The following is a 12,822-nucleotide window of genomic DNA, read 5'->3' as shown; positions in this document are numbered from 1 at the left end:
AATCCTGAAAAGATCTCTTGGTTGGACTCACTAAAATAGGGGTAAATGTCAGACATCTGGTTGGATGTCCAATCCCCTAGAAGAAAAAGTTTAAGAAAAATGAAAAAAAAAAAGACTAAAACTTAATACAATCATGAATTATTATAAAGGTAAAAATGAAAGCACTTGATAGAGATAATTTTAGAAGATTAAAGTTGATGCATCAAATCCTGAAACTGATTGAGAGAATAATTGAGCAGCAGATAAGTCCGGTAAGTATGAATGAAATCTGGGCAAAGTACCAATGTTGCTATATTTGTCCATAGACGTGCAAGAGAAGTACCTAAATAATAAGAGCCTGCATTTTCCTTTTATAGATCTAGAGAAAGTTTCTAACAAGAGTGCCAAAAGAGGTTGTTTGGTGGACTTGGCATAAACAAGAGATAAATGAGAGATTGATGAATATTGTTCAATGTACAGAAATACTAAAAGTCATGTTAGAATTACCAGCACATTTAATAACAACTTTAATCTTAAAGTAGAATTACATTAGGGTTTTATACAAAGTTTGTTGCTTTTCATTTGTCTTAGAAACATTGTTCAGAGAGTTTCATACGAGTTGTCCAGAAGAGATGCTATATGTTGATTTAGTACTTGTTTGTGAAACGATGGCAGATCTTGTTAAATTAAAGACTGGAAGAATGATATAGAAAGTAAAAGTCTGAGTGAATGTTATCCAGACCAAAGTGATGATGAGTTGTAGTGTTGGAAAACTCCAAAGAAATTTCCCCTGCTTAGTTTGTAAAAAGGAAATCAGGTTCAACTTAATCTTTTATGGCACTTGTAAATCTTTGAGTACACATGAAGTGCAGTAGAATTACTGGTAAGTTGAGATATGATAACCAGTTTGTGTGCAAATCGTGCAAGACAATGAAAATGAATGATAATGCAGATGTGAAGAAAATATATTCAGATGCTGAAGCTATTGATATTTTCAATAAGTTTTGTTACCTTGGTGATGCCATTAGAGCACAAGGAAGAGGAGGTATTGATGGAATAAGTTCCGGAAATATTGCCATTATTAATTAACAGATTTCCGAGTTCGACAAGATACACCTAACAAAGGTCAGGGGTTATATCAGCCAAAACACTGAAAATGACACTCCAAATAATACGAATGTGATTGTAATGTTATAAAGCCCACCCCAAGAGAAAAGTTCTCCTGCTAAGTTTGTGGAAAGGGAGTTGGGAGCAACTCAATCTTTTATGGTATGCACAAAGTGTAGTGGAATTACTGGTAAGTTGAAATATGATAACCAATTTGCATGCAAATAGTGTAAGACAATGGCGATGAATGATAACACAGATGTGGAGAAAATATGTGAATGCTGAAGCTATTGATGTTTCCAATATGTTTTGTTACCTGGGTGATGTCACTGCAGCACAAGGTGCTAGTATGATGGAAGTTAGGAGTGGATGTAATAAGTTGAAAGAATTTCTGCCTTTACTAACCAGCACAGTATTACCATTGTTAACCAAAGGAAGAGTTTAGCAGGCATGCGTATGCAGTGTGATGATGTATAGAAATGAAACCTGGCATTGCATGGAAAGAAATCAAATAAGAATGATACGATGGATTTGTAATTTGAGTTTTAAAAACAGGCTTAGTTCTGATGACCTTAGAGGAAAACGAGTACAAAGCAGGAGACTACAATGGTACGGTCACAATGAGAGCATGGATGAAAGTTCTTATGTCAATAGGTGTAGAACAGTTAGGGTAGCAGATCCAGCTCACAGGTGAAAGTCAAGGCAAACATGAAAGTGATAAGAATAAACTTGAAAGAAAGATGAATAAAGATCCAATTAGAGATAAATTAGTTGGAAGTTAACTTCTTGAAGTCATCCAACACATGCCAGCATGTAAAATGGACATTAAACCAGATATGATAATGGTATGATGATATATGATAGGTTTGAGAGCTAGAAAGCACTTGCTTCAGGATTTGAGTAAAATTCAAAAATTATAAATATAAAATTTGAACAGATAGCCTACAGTCTGTACAAAATCACGTGCATCACGAAATCAAAGTTCCCTGAAACTGTGATCATCTTTGGGTGCATTTGCAGCAAAGGCCACATCATACCTCGCCACATCTTTGAAAAGCAACTTAGACTCAATTCAAATGGCTATATTTAATTGATGTCAAGCATAAAGTAGAGAGGATGGTTGCAGAGACCATAGGACTTAGCTTTGGGTCACACCTTCAAGAAAATATGAAGTTGCTGCCCTAAAACTGACATGACTTCAGTCCCAATAGCTGCCATCCACCCCCACAACTCACTTCATTGACACCCATAGACTTATGCGTGGAGCACAGTTGACAAAAGTCTCGAACATACTGTCTGGTTGCCAGTTTGATTCTGGCATTCACGGGTCTTTAAGAAGTACATTGTGAAGGCAACATGTTTCAGGTTCCAGTCTTACTTGGTGATCATGATAGAGGCTTCTTCAAAGGAGTTGTATTCAGCAAGATGTACTTTGAATTTTGCAAACATCAATTATTGACCAAGAAGCGTCAAATTTATCCTAAACACCTTGTATATTTTTATACCTATATTAATAATAGTATATTATTAAAGTAGTAATAATAAACGCAATGTATTATCAGTTAAATTTGATGTTGATAAAGATGGCAGTCATCTGAAAGATAGTTCAAGTTGGATAAAGTATTTTCTGTAAGGAACTGAATTAGATTTTTTTTTTTTTTTTTTTACCACATGGACCAATATTAAAGGTAAGAAAGTAGCTATTCAGTATGAAATATTGATTTTGTAGGACAGGGAAACTATCAAGTGAAGAAATTGTATACATATAACACATTTAGATACATTTAATGATCCTAGGTCAAAAGCACTGTCCCCCAGGCACATTTAAAAATAAATTGAAATTAACAGCATTTTAATGGCTCCTTTTATGTTCATATAATCTTTTGCCAAACATAACTATGTAGTTTTTATGACTATCATTACAAGAAATAATAGATTCTGATACGATAATAATTTCATAAGAAATCCTGTTTTATTTAAGAGACTCCATTTTTAGTGATTTTCTGAACCAAGCCAAGAAAAATGGTCCAACGATTTCTCTTTTGACTTTGATGTTTCCTATATTTTAATTAACAAGCTTTCACAGATATAATCGATACTAGAGTTCCCACGATATAAAAGAAAAAAAAAAAAAGTCCTGTAATAATACAACTGAGAAATGAAAACCATAAGTCGCATATCGCCATGGCAAACTAAAGTGAAGGGAGGAAGAGAATCGAAAGTAAAATGTTCACAGTTCAACGGCAAAGTCAAAATCCAGTTGGGAAAGATATGAATAACAGAAAGAAATACAAGATTCAAAGAAAAAAAGAATATTTAAACAATAAAAAAATATTACGCTATAATGCAATATTTATATAAAGTTAAATATGTGTATATATTTAGATATACCATTGTATACTGGATAAATTCTTAAACCAATCATAAATTTTGGAATAAATATTCTTAGCAATAGTAACAAGTGCACATTACTTTTGTAAATTTTAGTATTTAAGAGATGTGCTCACCCAAACAAAGATACAAACATTTAAGAGAGAAACGAATTGCTCTACATGAAAGATGGAGTTTTATTAATTCATTTTTAAAACAACCTATGTTCATGTATCAGCATCAATATGTATGTGCTTGGTAAAATTTTAAACTATTACACTTATTATGAATTATGGAATCTGTATTGTAGGAAACAGGGTGAGTAACAAAAGCATATTTGGATTTTTTATCACTTCCTCCTAGATTCTTTCTTGGCCTCCCTATGAACTCTACTTAATATTCTGTTTTGCACCTACTGACCCAAGAACTCATCCATTATTTCAACATGGCCATACGACTGAAGTCTCATATTTTCCATACACCTCAATACTGTCCAGATTAAAACTTTCTTAAATCTGTTTTAAGACACACATTACACATCCATCGTATTGTTCTCATGATTTCTCTCCATGCAATGCATGTCCTCAACTCTCACTGGCCAGATTTCATTTTCATACATCATCACACTACATACACATATAGACTGACTTTGGCCGACAATAGTATCACTGTGCTCATTAGTAAAGGCAGTTCACTGAACTAATTCCATCCACTTCCAACTCTTACAATCACACCAGCAGCCACTCCACCCTGTGCTGCAGTGATATTACCAACTTTGATAACCTCAACAGTTTCGCTATCCAAATATACTTTGTCCACATCAGAGTTTATGTGCATCTCTATTGTCTTACACTTCTTGCAAATAAACTGGTTTGGACAACCCGAATCTATACTAATGGCAGTGCATGACCAGCCAAATGGATATCCAGGGTTCATACAGATTTTTCAATATCCATCTTCAAGGATTTTTCAAGACTTTCTCCAGACAAATTTAAGTCTTAAAAACAAATTTTTATATTTAAAGAATGATATAATAAAAGCAAAAATACTAATATTTTAATATTTTCTAAATATTTTAACATTTCAATTTTGAATTTCACTTTTACTACATCTGCAAAGTGTATGAATAACATTGGGTAGTTTCATGGTAACGGGACGTAACTCTTGTATCAACAATACCGGAAATATAATGCAATTTCAGAAGAATGTATTTTATTTTTTGCATTCAAAAAACATTTTAATAGTATTTATTTCAATTTTATTTTAAATAATCCGACCCAAATTTTTACTGGACATAAATACAATTTTTAAGTACTTTTCCATCTTTTCAAGGCAATAGAAATAAGGCCTTTTCAAGGCAAAAGACTAAAATTCAAAGCCTTTTCAAGCTTGTACAAACCCTGATATCACTACAGTCTATCAAATTTGTCATTGAAGTTCAAATCCTCATAATTCTTGTGAGCTTATTTACGCACTATTATGTTAGAGAAAGGTATTAACCAGCAATTTAATCCCTCCCCATGTAGGTGTAAAATAACAAGTGTTCAATTGAATATGATGAATCAGTTCTTAAAAGTATTATACATCCACATTAAATCGTTTAAAGATGGTTGATGTGACATAAGATCACATCAAGAGACAGGAGGAGGTAAAAAGATACAATACATAAAACACAAGAGATTTGGCATTGGAAAACTTTTCTTTTGCATTTACACCATTAAAAAGAGATTCACATTAGATATTCCATCCAGATTTTTTTTTTTATTACAACAGTTAAACTCTTAACAGAGTTCCACCATCTGTTGCCAAAGCTCTAAAGAGATTTTAAATACAACACCTGGTATTCCAAAAATGGTCACTGATTACCTACCCAATATAGCCCAGGATTTATTAATATCATTTCAGTTTTAAAAACAATTTTTTTTGAATAAATCACAAAACGATTAGGGCGAAGGGAGTAAAAACGATAATAACTTGTATTTTTACTTTTTAAGTTAAAAACGGAATTATCTCCCTTGCATTCAGTCTTAAGTGATTATTTAAAATTGTCTCCATTGTAATAATCTTTACCAGAATAATTTTCAGAAAAACTGAAAAGAATTATACTTTTTTTAGTGTAAAGAACATACAAGGACAAAAAGTGATTAGTCAGAATCAAATATCGACTTATCAGATGCAATGCTATTTAGGTCTGACTTTGAAAATCTGAACTATATATATATATATATATATATATATACACACACGCACTCAAGCAACTGATAGGGGAAGTTTACTGGTTAACTGCAGTTGTAAGCTCCAGTCTAATATAGGTATTAATGTTTATATTTATCCCAACCAAAAATAAAAAAAAGCTTGATACTACAGTAAAGAATACAGCTTAATATCATAAGCATAAACAAAGACTAAACCGGACATTTACATGCCAAAATTCAGTTTTTGACAGAATACCTCCAATAAAGAAGGGTGGTGAAATATTCTTATTCCGCAGAGTTTCAAAGAAACTAAGGTTCTTTTCATCAGAGGAAAGAAACTAGTTAGCAGATCATAAAGATAGTGTAGCTAAAGATTTGCTGGTTTTAGCATTTCATGAAACTTACCCTCCATGATGTTGGTCATAGAGTGTAAAATACAGTTTGTATAGAGTAACTAGCATTTCAGCCCGGCGTTGCCCAGGTGTTTGGAGGTGTATGTTGAGCAAAAGAAGAAAAAAAAAAAAAAAAGCGGTCAATTTTTTAAAACTTTGACCCCTATTATGACCCCTTAACATTTATTATTTTGGGCTCAAATCAAGTTATTAAGTTAGATTCATGTCCAAGGAACCTATATCTAAAATTTCAAGTGTTTATGCCCAAAATTGGCGGAGGAGTTTGGTAGAGTTCTCAAAGGTCAAATCGTTGAACTTTTACCCCTTAACAGTCAAATTCCTGGCCGAAAACGGATTACAAAGATTTTCCCAAATCTCAGTACCCTGTATATCAAATTTCGAGTCTGTAGACTTAAAATTGACATAGTTATTGTGTAGGGAAATATACACAGACACTTTCACAGATACATAGATATTTGTAAATTAATGCTTGCATAAGGTTTGTCAACAGGGATAAAGAGAGAGGACAACTCCGCGGAATAAGGATATTTCACTACCCTTCTTTAATGGAGGTATTCTGTCAAAAACATCAACTGGCTTCATGCCTTGTCTGGAGCGAAAAAAAATTAAATGCGAAAGATTGCTGATGGTGGCGCCTATTCCAAATTCATATCCATAAGCCGTCATCAATAAGTACCAAACGGTCATAAAAAAAAAAAAAAAAAAAAAAAAATTCCAAGGAAACTTAACATTTAAAATTTTCTGGTATTTAAATGAAAATTAAATACCAAGTAAAACTAAAAATTTTCTGAAAGCCATTAATTCTAATTAAAAAATCTATTTTATTTTTAATTTTTTGTGTACAATCATTTATTATTTATGTCGGCTTTAAATCGTCTAAATTTAACTTTAAACGTTGTTTATACACGCGTTTGATAAAAGAAAAACCGTCCGTTGATGGCGACTTAGTTACGAATTCGGAATAGCCGCCACTATAAACAAATACTTTAATGCTTTGCTTAACTATGGGAATATTTATTGAAATAAATAAAACTGTTTTTGGTACATATGCACTTATTGAACCGTGCTGAAATAACAATGTTATTATAACATTGTTTAGAAAGCCATTCTTAACATGGGGAGAGGAGCTAACAATTTGATAAAAAAAAAAATAGATGTCGGAAAACTTTAATCTAATTTGAAACTACTATTTAAAAATAGCGCGGTTCAATAAATACACAAGCAACCAATTTTTTTTTTTTTTTTTTTTTTTTCCTTTTCTAAGTAAAATTTTGAATTATTTTTTCTCAGACATTTACCCGGGCCGGGCAACGCTGGGTAAATAAGCTGGCTAAGAGAATGGCACTTTCACTTGTTTTTTTTTTCTGAAACTTAAATGATAACTAAAATGCCAATGTTTAAAAATATATTTTTTATTAATTCTCATAAATACAATGTTTTCACAGGGGAAATACTTGTTTTAAATTTTAATAGTATTTATACTATTTTATTTGGAAGGCATTTTTATTTAAATCCACGTTTTTTTTAAACCAAAAGCGTCCCAAATTGCCCTTTCAAAATAGACGTTATTCGATTTGTAGTTTTAAAGATTACTATGTAGAAACAAAATAAATATTTAAAAAAAAGATTTCATTGTATTTTTTTTAGATAAGGTCCACCTCCACAATTTTCTTTTAAATGACGACTTCTAATGGTTTTTGACTATGCTGAATACGGAAATCGCATTGAAATTTTGCAGAAATAAGTAGTTATCGAGATATAAAAAGTTGTTTTATGTATTGTATTCTTTGGCGGCCATCTTTCGCGTGTGCACGCGCGTAACAAAGATGGCCGCCAAAGAATACAATGCATAATACAACTTTTTATATCTCGATAACTACTTATTTCTGCAAAATTTCAATGCGATTTCCGTATTCAGCAATAGTCGAAAATTTATACAAGGCGTCATTTAAAAGAAAATTTTGGAGGTAGACCTAATCTAAAAATTTACCGATTTCATTTTACGCAGAGTTTCGGTTTTGTTTTGGGAGAACTTGATATTTTGTTTTGCTAAAAAAAAAAAAAAAAGAAAAAAAAAGCTCTTGATACAGGGAATGACGAAATAAATCTGAATTTAAAACTTGATAAAATTATTATAAAAACATGCAGGTCGTTCCCTTAAAAAAAAATGATATTAATTAAATCTTTATGAATGAATACTTTTTATTTTATTTATTTATTTTTTTACATGGGAGTCACCACTAATCAAGGCCCAAAGGCCACTCGAGGATAAGGGTTAATGAGTGTACAGTAGTCAATGAGACAATATCGTAGTAATCGGTAGTATTGGAAATTTGGTAAATTGGATTATTTAAGGGGAACGGCTCATCAAGAATTTGTTTATGTTGGACTTGAAGACGACCATATTGTAGTCAGCTGGAAAGCAGGCAAACTGAAGAGTTCCACAGATTGGGGCTCAGAAGCAGCACTTGCCATGAAAATAAGGAAACATGAAATTTTCTATATCTTAAATTGCAATGTAATTGTAAAACGTACACTTTTCTTTTTTTATTGCGATTCTGGAGTTAACGAAGTTTTATTTGTTTATAATTTCTAATGAAACGGACATTTCCTTCGCACAAAAAAAAAAAAAAAAAAAATCTATACCATTTCTGAAATAGCGTTTCCCTTGTTGACTGCGGTATGTTGCTAGCGCCGCTCGCCGCTGTGCAGTTCTAGGAGGTCTACCTTCCCAGGCTTTACCTTCTCTTTTTGAGAAGGTGCTAATCGTGCGAGATACTTCCATCGTGGAATGCTGGCAGTTTTTATTATTATTATTATTATTATTATTTGGGACGCTGGCTGTTCAATTCCACTTTTCGACTTTAATGTCTCATCTTCTCGCCGTGGAAGAGATAAATGCCAAGCTTGAAGTAGTATCTTGTTTGTATACATTAGAATAAAAAAAAAATAACCAAAAAATTAGAAGCTTTGCTTTGTAGTTTTAAAATTACAGTGCTTGTGCAAAGACGACATATCAAACAAGGGAGACAAAACAAATGAGTTTTTTTTTTAAATTAAATTGTTAGATGAAAGTACAGAAGAGTTACAAAACACCCTGTTAAGATATTTTTTAAATAAAAAAAATGGATCAATGTGCACTCTGGTTGTCCAACCTCCAAAGGGTGTTTATTCCGAAAGCAGTTCTTAACAGGGGAGGTTGGGGGTGTTTATTCCGAAAGGCATTTTCTTATTTTCAACCTTCCCGTAATAATCAACTTAACGGTAAGTCTTCGGGTGGTCCCCCCAGCAGTGCACGTTCATCAAAAAAAAAAAAAAAATGTAATTAAGTAACGAAAAAAAAGCAAAAATTGAAAGTAATCTTAAACTTGCTTATGACCCCGGTTTCTGCAATTTTATTTTCAAAAATCGATCTGTCGCCTTTGTACAAGCACCAAAATTGCATTGCAATCTAAGATGTATAAATAAAGTAATTAAATATTTTTAAAGATTCAAGTTTACATTCGGATAAACATGTGTTTGCTAATGAACCATTTGTTTTAGAGATAGAGTTTATTTGTTTTTGCCCCCCCCCTTCTGTTAATATTAAAGTTAGCAAAACAAAATACTAAGTTCTCTTTAAAAAAAGTGAAAATAAAGAACCAATATTAAATATTTCGGTGCTTCTATTTTTTTTTTTTTTTTAATAGTGTTTTCAAGTTTTGCGAGATTTAAAAATTATTTTTATTAAATTGTTAGGTGAAAGTACAGAACAGTTACAAAATATTCTCCCCATGTTAAGAATAGGCTTCTAAATAACATTATTTCAGCACGTAACTTCTCTGTATGAGTAACACTATTCCTTATTTTTCTTACATTATAAAATGCAAAATATATTTTTAAATTTCAAATCGAATTAGGAAAAGTGAATTTAAAACGCTAAAAATAAACTTACTTTTTTGGCGATGTTTACTTGAATCTTAAGATTTTCCAACGTACCAAAAATGATATAAATATATAAATAAATGTCTATCAAAATGATAGAAATATTAACATTTTAAATAATGATTCCTCTTTAAATGAAAAAAAAAAAAGACGAGATTTATCAGAATAGTCAACAAAGGGGGGGTAGAGGGGAGGAATGGATAAATATACAACAAATAAACGTTACCAAAGGCAAGACAAGTTACTCCTCTTCCACCTAACTGCACAAGTTTTTTAGTGTTTTAACTCATTTTAAAGTACTTTTTAAATTATTAAAGAGTAAATATTTATTTGAATTATAATTTAAATATAAATCAAATAATCGTAAAGAATTAAGATATTTGATAACGAGAATTTAGGACGCAAATCGAAAAAAAATAGGCGTGTAGAAAGAACAAGAAATATCTAAATGACATTTAAAACATATTGACTGTTATGTGCTGTTTTGAGTTTGTTTGTTTTTCTTTAAGAAAATGTGGAATTTTTTTAGTAGTAGTTAAAAAAAAAAAAGTATAGTTTAATTTTATTTAAATACATGTGAACTCTTTTCAGTTTTAATAATAAAAAATAAAAACGTGGAGATAGAAAAGTAAGGAAAACCCCTCTAAAAAAAAATAAATAAAAACTACGAAAAAAAAAAGAAAACAGAAAAAGCGTTGTCCATTTTTTTTAATGAAATAATTTTTTTAAAAAGAAAGAATTTTGAATATAAAAATCGCTAATTACTTACTTGGGTAAGTATCACCATGATCTAAATGTATTACACGTTTATTATCACTACGTGTCAAAACTCAGCTGTCAACTGCAGTCAAACATGTTTGAAAACAATTTCACTTCTGACTTCCTGTTCCTTTTTGCTGACGTTTGTCCATCAAAAAAGTATGGAAGCACAAAACCGTAGTTTTAAATGTCTTTTCTTCTTCTTCTTTTTACATATATATATTTTCAGAAATTCGGTTAACTTAATACGTATTTAAAAACAATACATATTTTATGTAAATTATTTTATAGGTGGGGATTAAAATTTTGGGTTCTTGTCCCAATTTTCCCCTATATTAAAAAAGCAAAAAAATATAAAAAGTTATAAGGTGTATGCACCCATGACGAAACAAAAATATCATATTCCAAAAATCATATAAATTGATTAAGTAATTTTATTTTAAATAAGAAAATCAAAATTTTATGGGTAACAGAAGAACGATTGTCTTGTCGGCCATTTTGAAAATAATCTAACAAATATAGAGATAACGCAATAATTCAAACTTGAGGAATTTATGTTGTAATGCCTACGAATTCCTATTAATCGCTTACAAATGATTTTCATTATAAAGATAAGCCTACTTCATCAATTTACGTAATTTCTGGAATATGATATTTTCGTTTCATCACAGGTATGTATATCATATGGATTTTTTAATATTTTGTTTTTTAATATCAGGGGAATTCTCGACAAGAAACAAAATTTGGATTATTCAACATACTATTCATATTTTTGTTGTTATATTCATAACGTTTCGGCTGTTGTAAACTTCGACCTTCTTCAGGGATAAGTTTTTCGATTTTGAGAACCTAATAGAGGAACTTGGGAATGTATGGATACTAAACTCTTTCCGACCAACAGTATTGATTTAGGCAAGCCTATACTAGTGCAGATATCCTAACTGTAATCTCTGAACGTATATCCCATGCACTGGATAAGGCAGGGGAGGCTAGGGCAGTAGCCCTAGGTATATCTAAGGCCTTTGACAAGGTATGGCATTATAGTCTTCTTATGAAAATTAAATCATACAGTATTACTGGACAAATACTTAACAATCAAATCTTTCTTAAATAAGAGAAAAATCTAGGTTGTCTTTGATGGTCGCACATCAAAGCAACATGATATAAATGCAGGTGTGCCCCAGGGGTCGATTCTTGGGCCTTTATTAATCCTTTTATTAATAAATAACTTTCCTGATAAAATCGTCTCCGAGATGGGTATATTTGCTAATGACATCACACCCTATAACAGACACAAGGAGAAAACGAATGACCACATATCTAAGGAAATGGCTGAAACCTTAAAGGAAGACCTCCAGTCTGTAGTAGAATGTGAACAAAAATGGACGGTCTCATTCAATGCTGCCAAACTAAACTTCTTTCCTTTAATAATTATAAGAAACCTTCTCAACCACTAATAGCCATAGCTAATGATACATTACCTAAAAGTACTACATCCAAACTCCTCGGATTAACGTTTACAGGGAACATAAAATGGAACAAATACATCTAGGGCATTGTCAAGGTTGCTGCAAAGAAGGTGGCCTCTCTCTATTATGCTAGAAAGTTATTTATGCCTTTGAGTAATTGTATTTTTACAAGGCTATCATTCACCCATGCATGGAGTGTTGTTGCCATATTTGAGCTGGTGCATCTGCTATTAGTCTCTCTCTCACTCCTAGACAGGGTTCAAAAAAGAGTTGCCAACCTAATAGGTCCATCACTGTCAACCTAACTCCAACCTCTGTTCCATCAATGAAATGTTACATCTCTGTGTCCATTTTACAAGTATTTCAATGGAAGGTGCTCCGATGACCTTCAAGCCCTTGTGCCCCTTCAACATAAATAACCCCGACTAACTTGACAAGCATCAAAATTCCACCCCTACATTGTAGAGATCCTTAGATGCCAGACAGCCTTCTACTCAGATAGTTTCTTCCCTTGAACTGCTTGATTTGGAATTCTCCCCTGGGTCCCTGCTTCCCTATACTGACATGCAGAAGTTGAAGTGTAATGTGAACAAACATCTTGCTATT

At 31.8% G+C, this 12,822-nt stretch overlaps 1 protein-coding gene across 2 annotated transcripts in view; it reads right to left on the bottom strand.

Moving 5' to 3' along the window:
- LOC145260341 (tight junction-associated protein 1-like) overlaps nt 1-10,908 on the bottom strand; it is a 105,285-nt gene extending 94,377 nt beyond the window's left edge. The window contains exon 1 of one of the 2 annotated variants that reach the window (XM_080118259.1): nt 10,758-10,908. The gene's annotated coding sequence lies outside the window, so the exon portion shown is untranslated. The remainder of the gene's footprint in view (nt 1-10,757) is intronic. The other variant, XM_080118257.1, reaches the window with a different exon arrangement.
- Between the last annotated feature and the right edge of the window lie 1,914 nt (nt 10,909-12,822).

Source organism: Euprymna scolopes, chromosome 36 (genome assembly GCF_053919585.1).
Source record: "Euprymna scolopes isolate OS-2025 chromosome 36, ASM5391958v1, whole genome shotgun sequence".
In the NCBI taxonomy this organism is placed as follows: Eukaryota; Metazoa; Mollusca; class Cephalopoda; order Sepiida; family Sepiolidae; genus Euprymna; species Euprymna scolopes.
The sequence above is the reverse complement of the archived record's forward strand: the minus strand, read 5'-3'. Positions and strand labels throughout refer to the sequence as shown.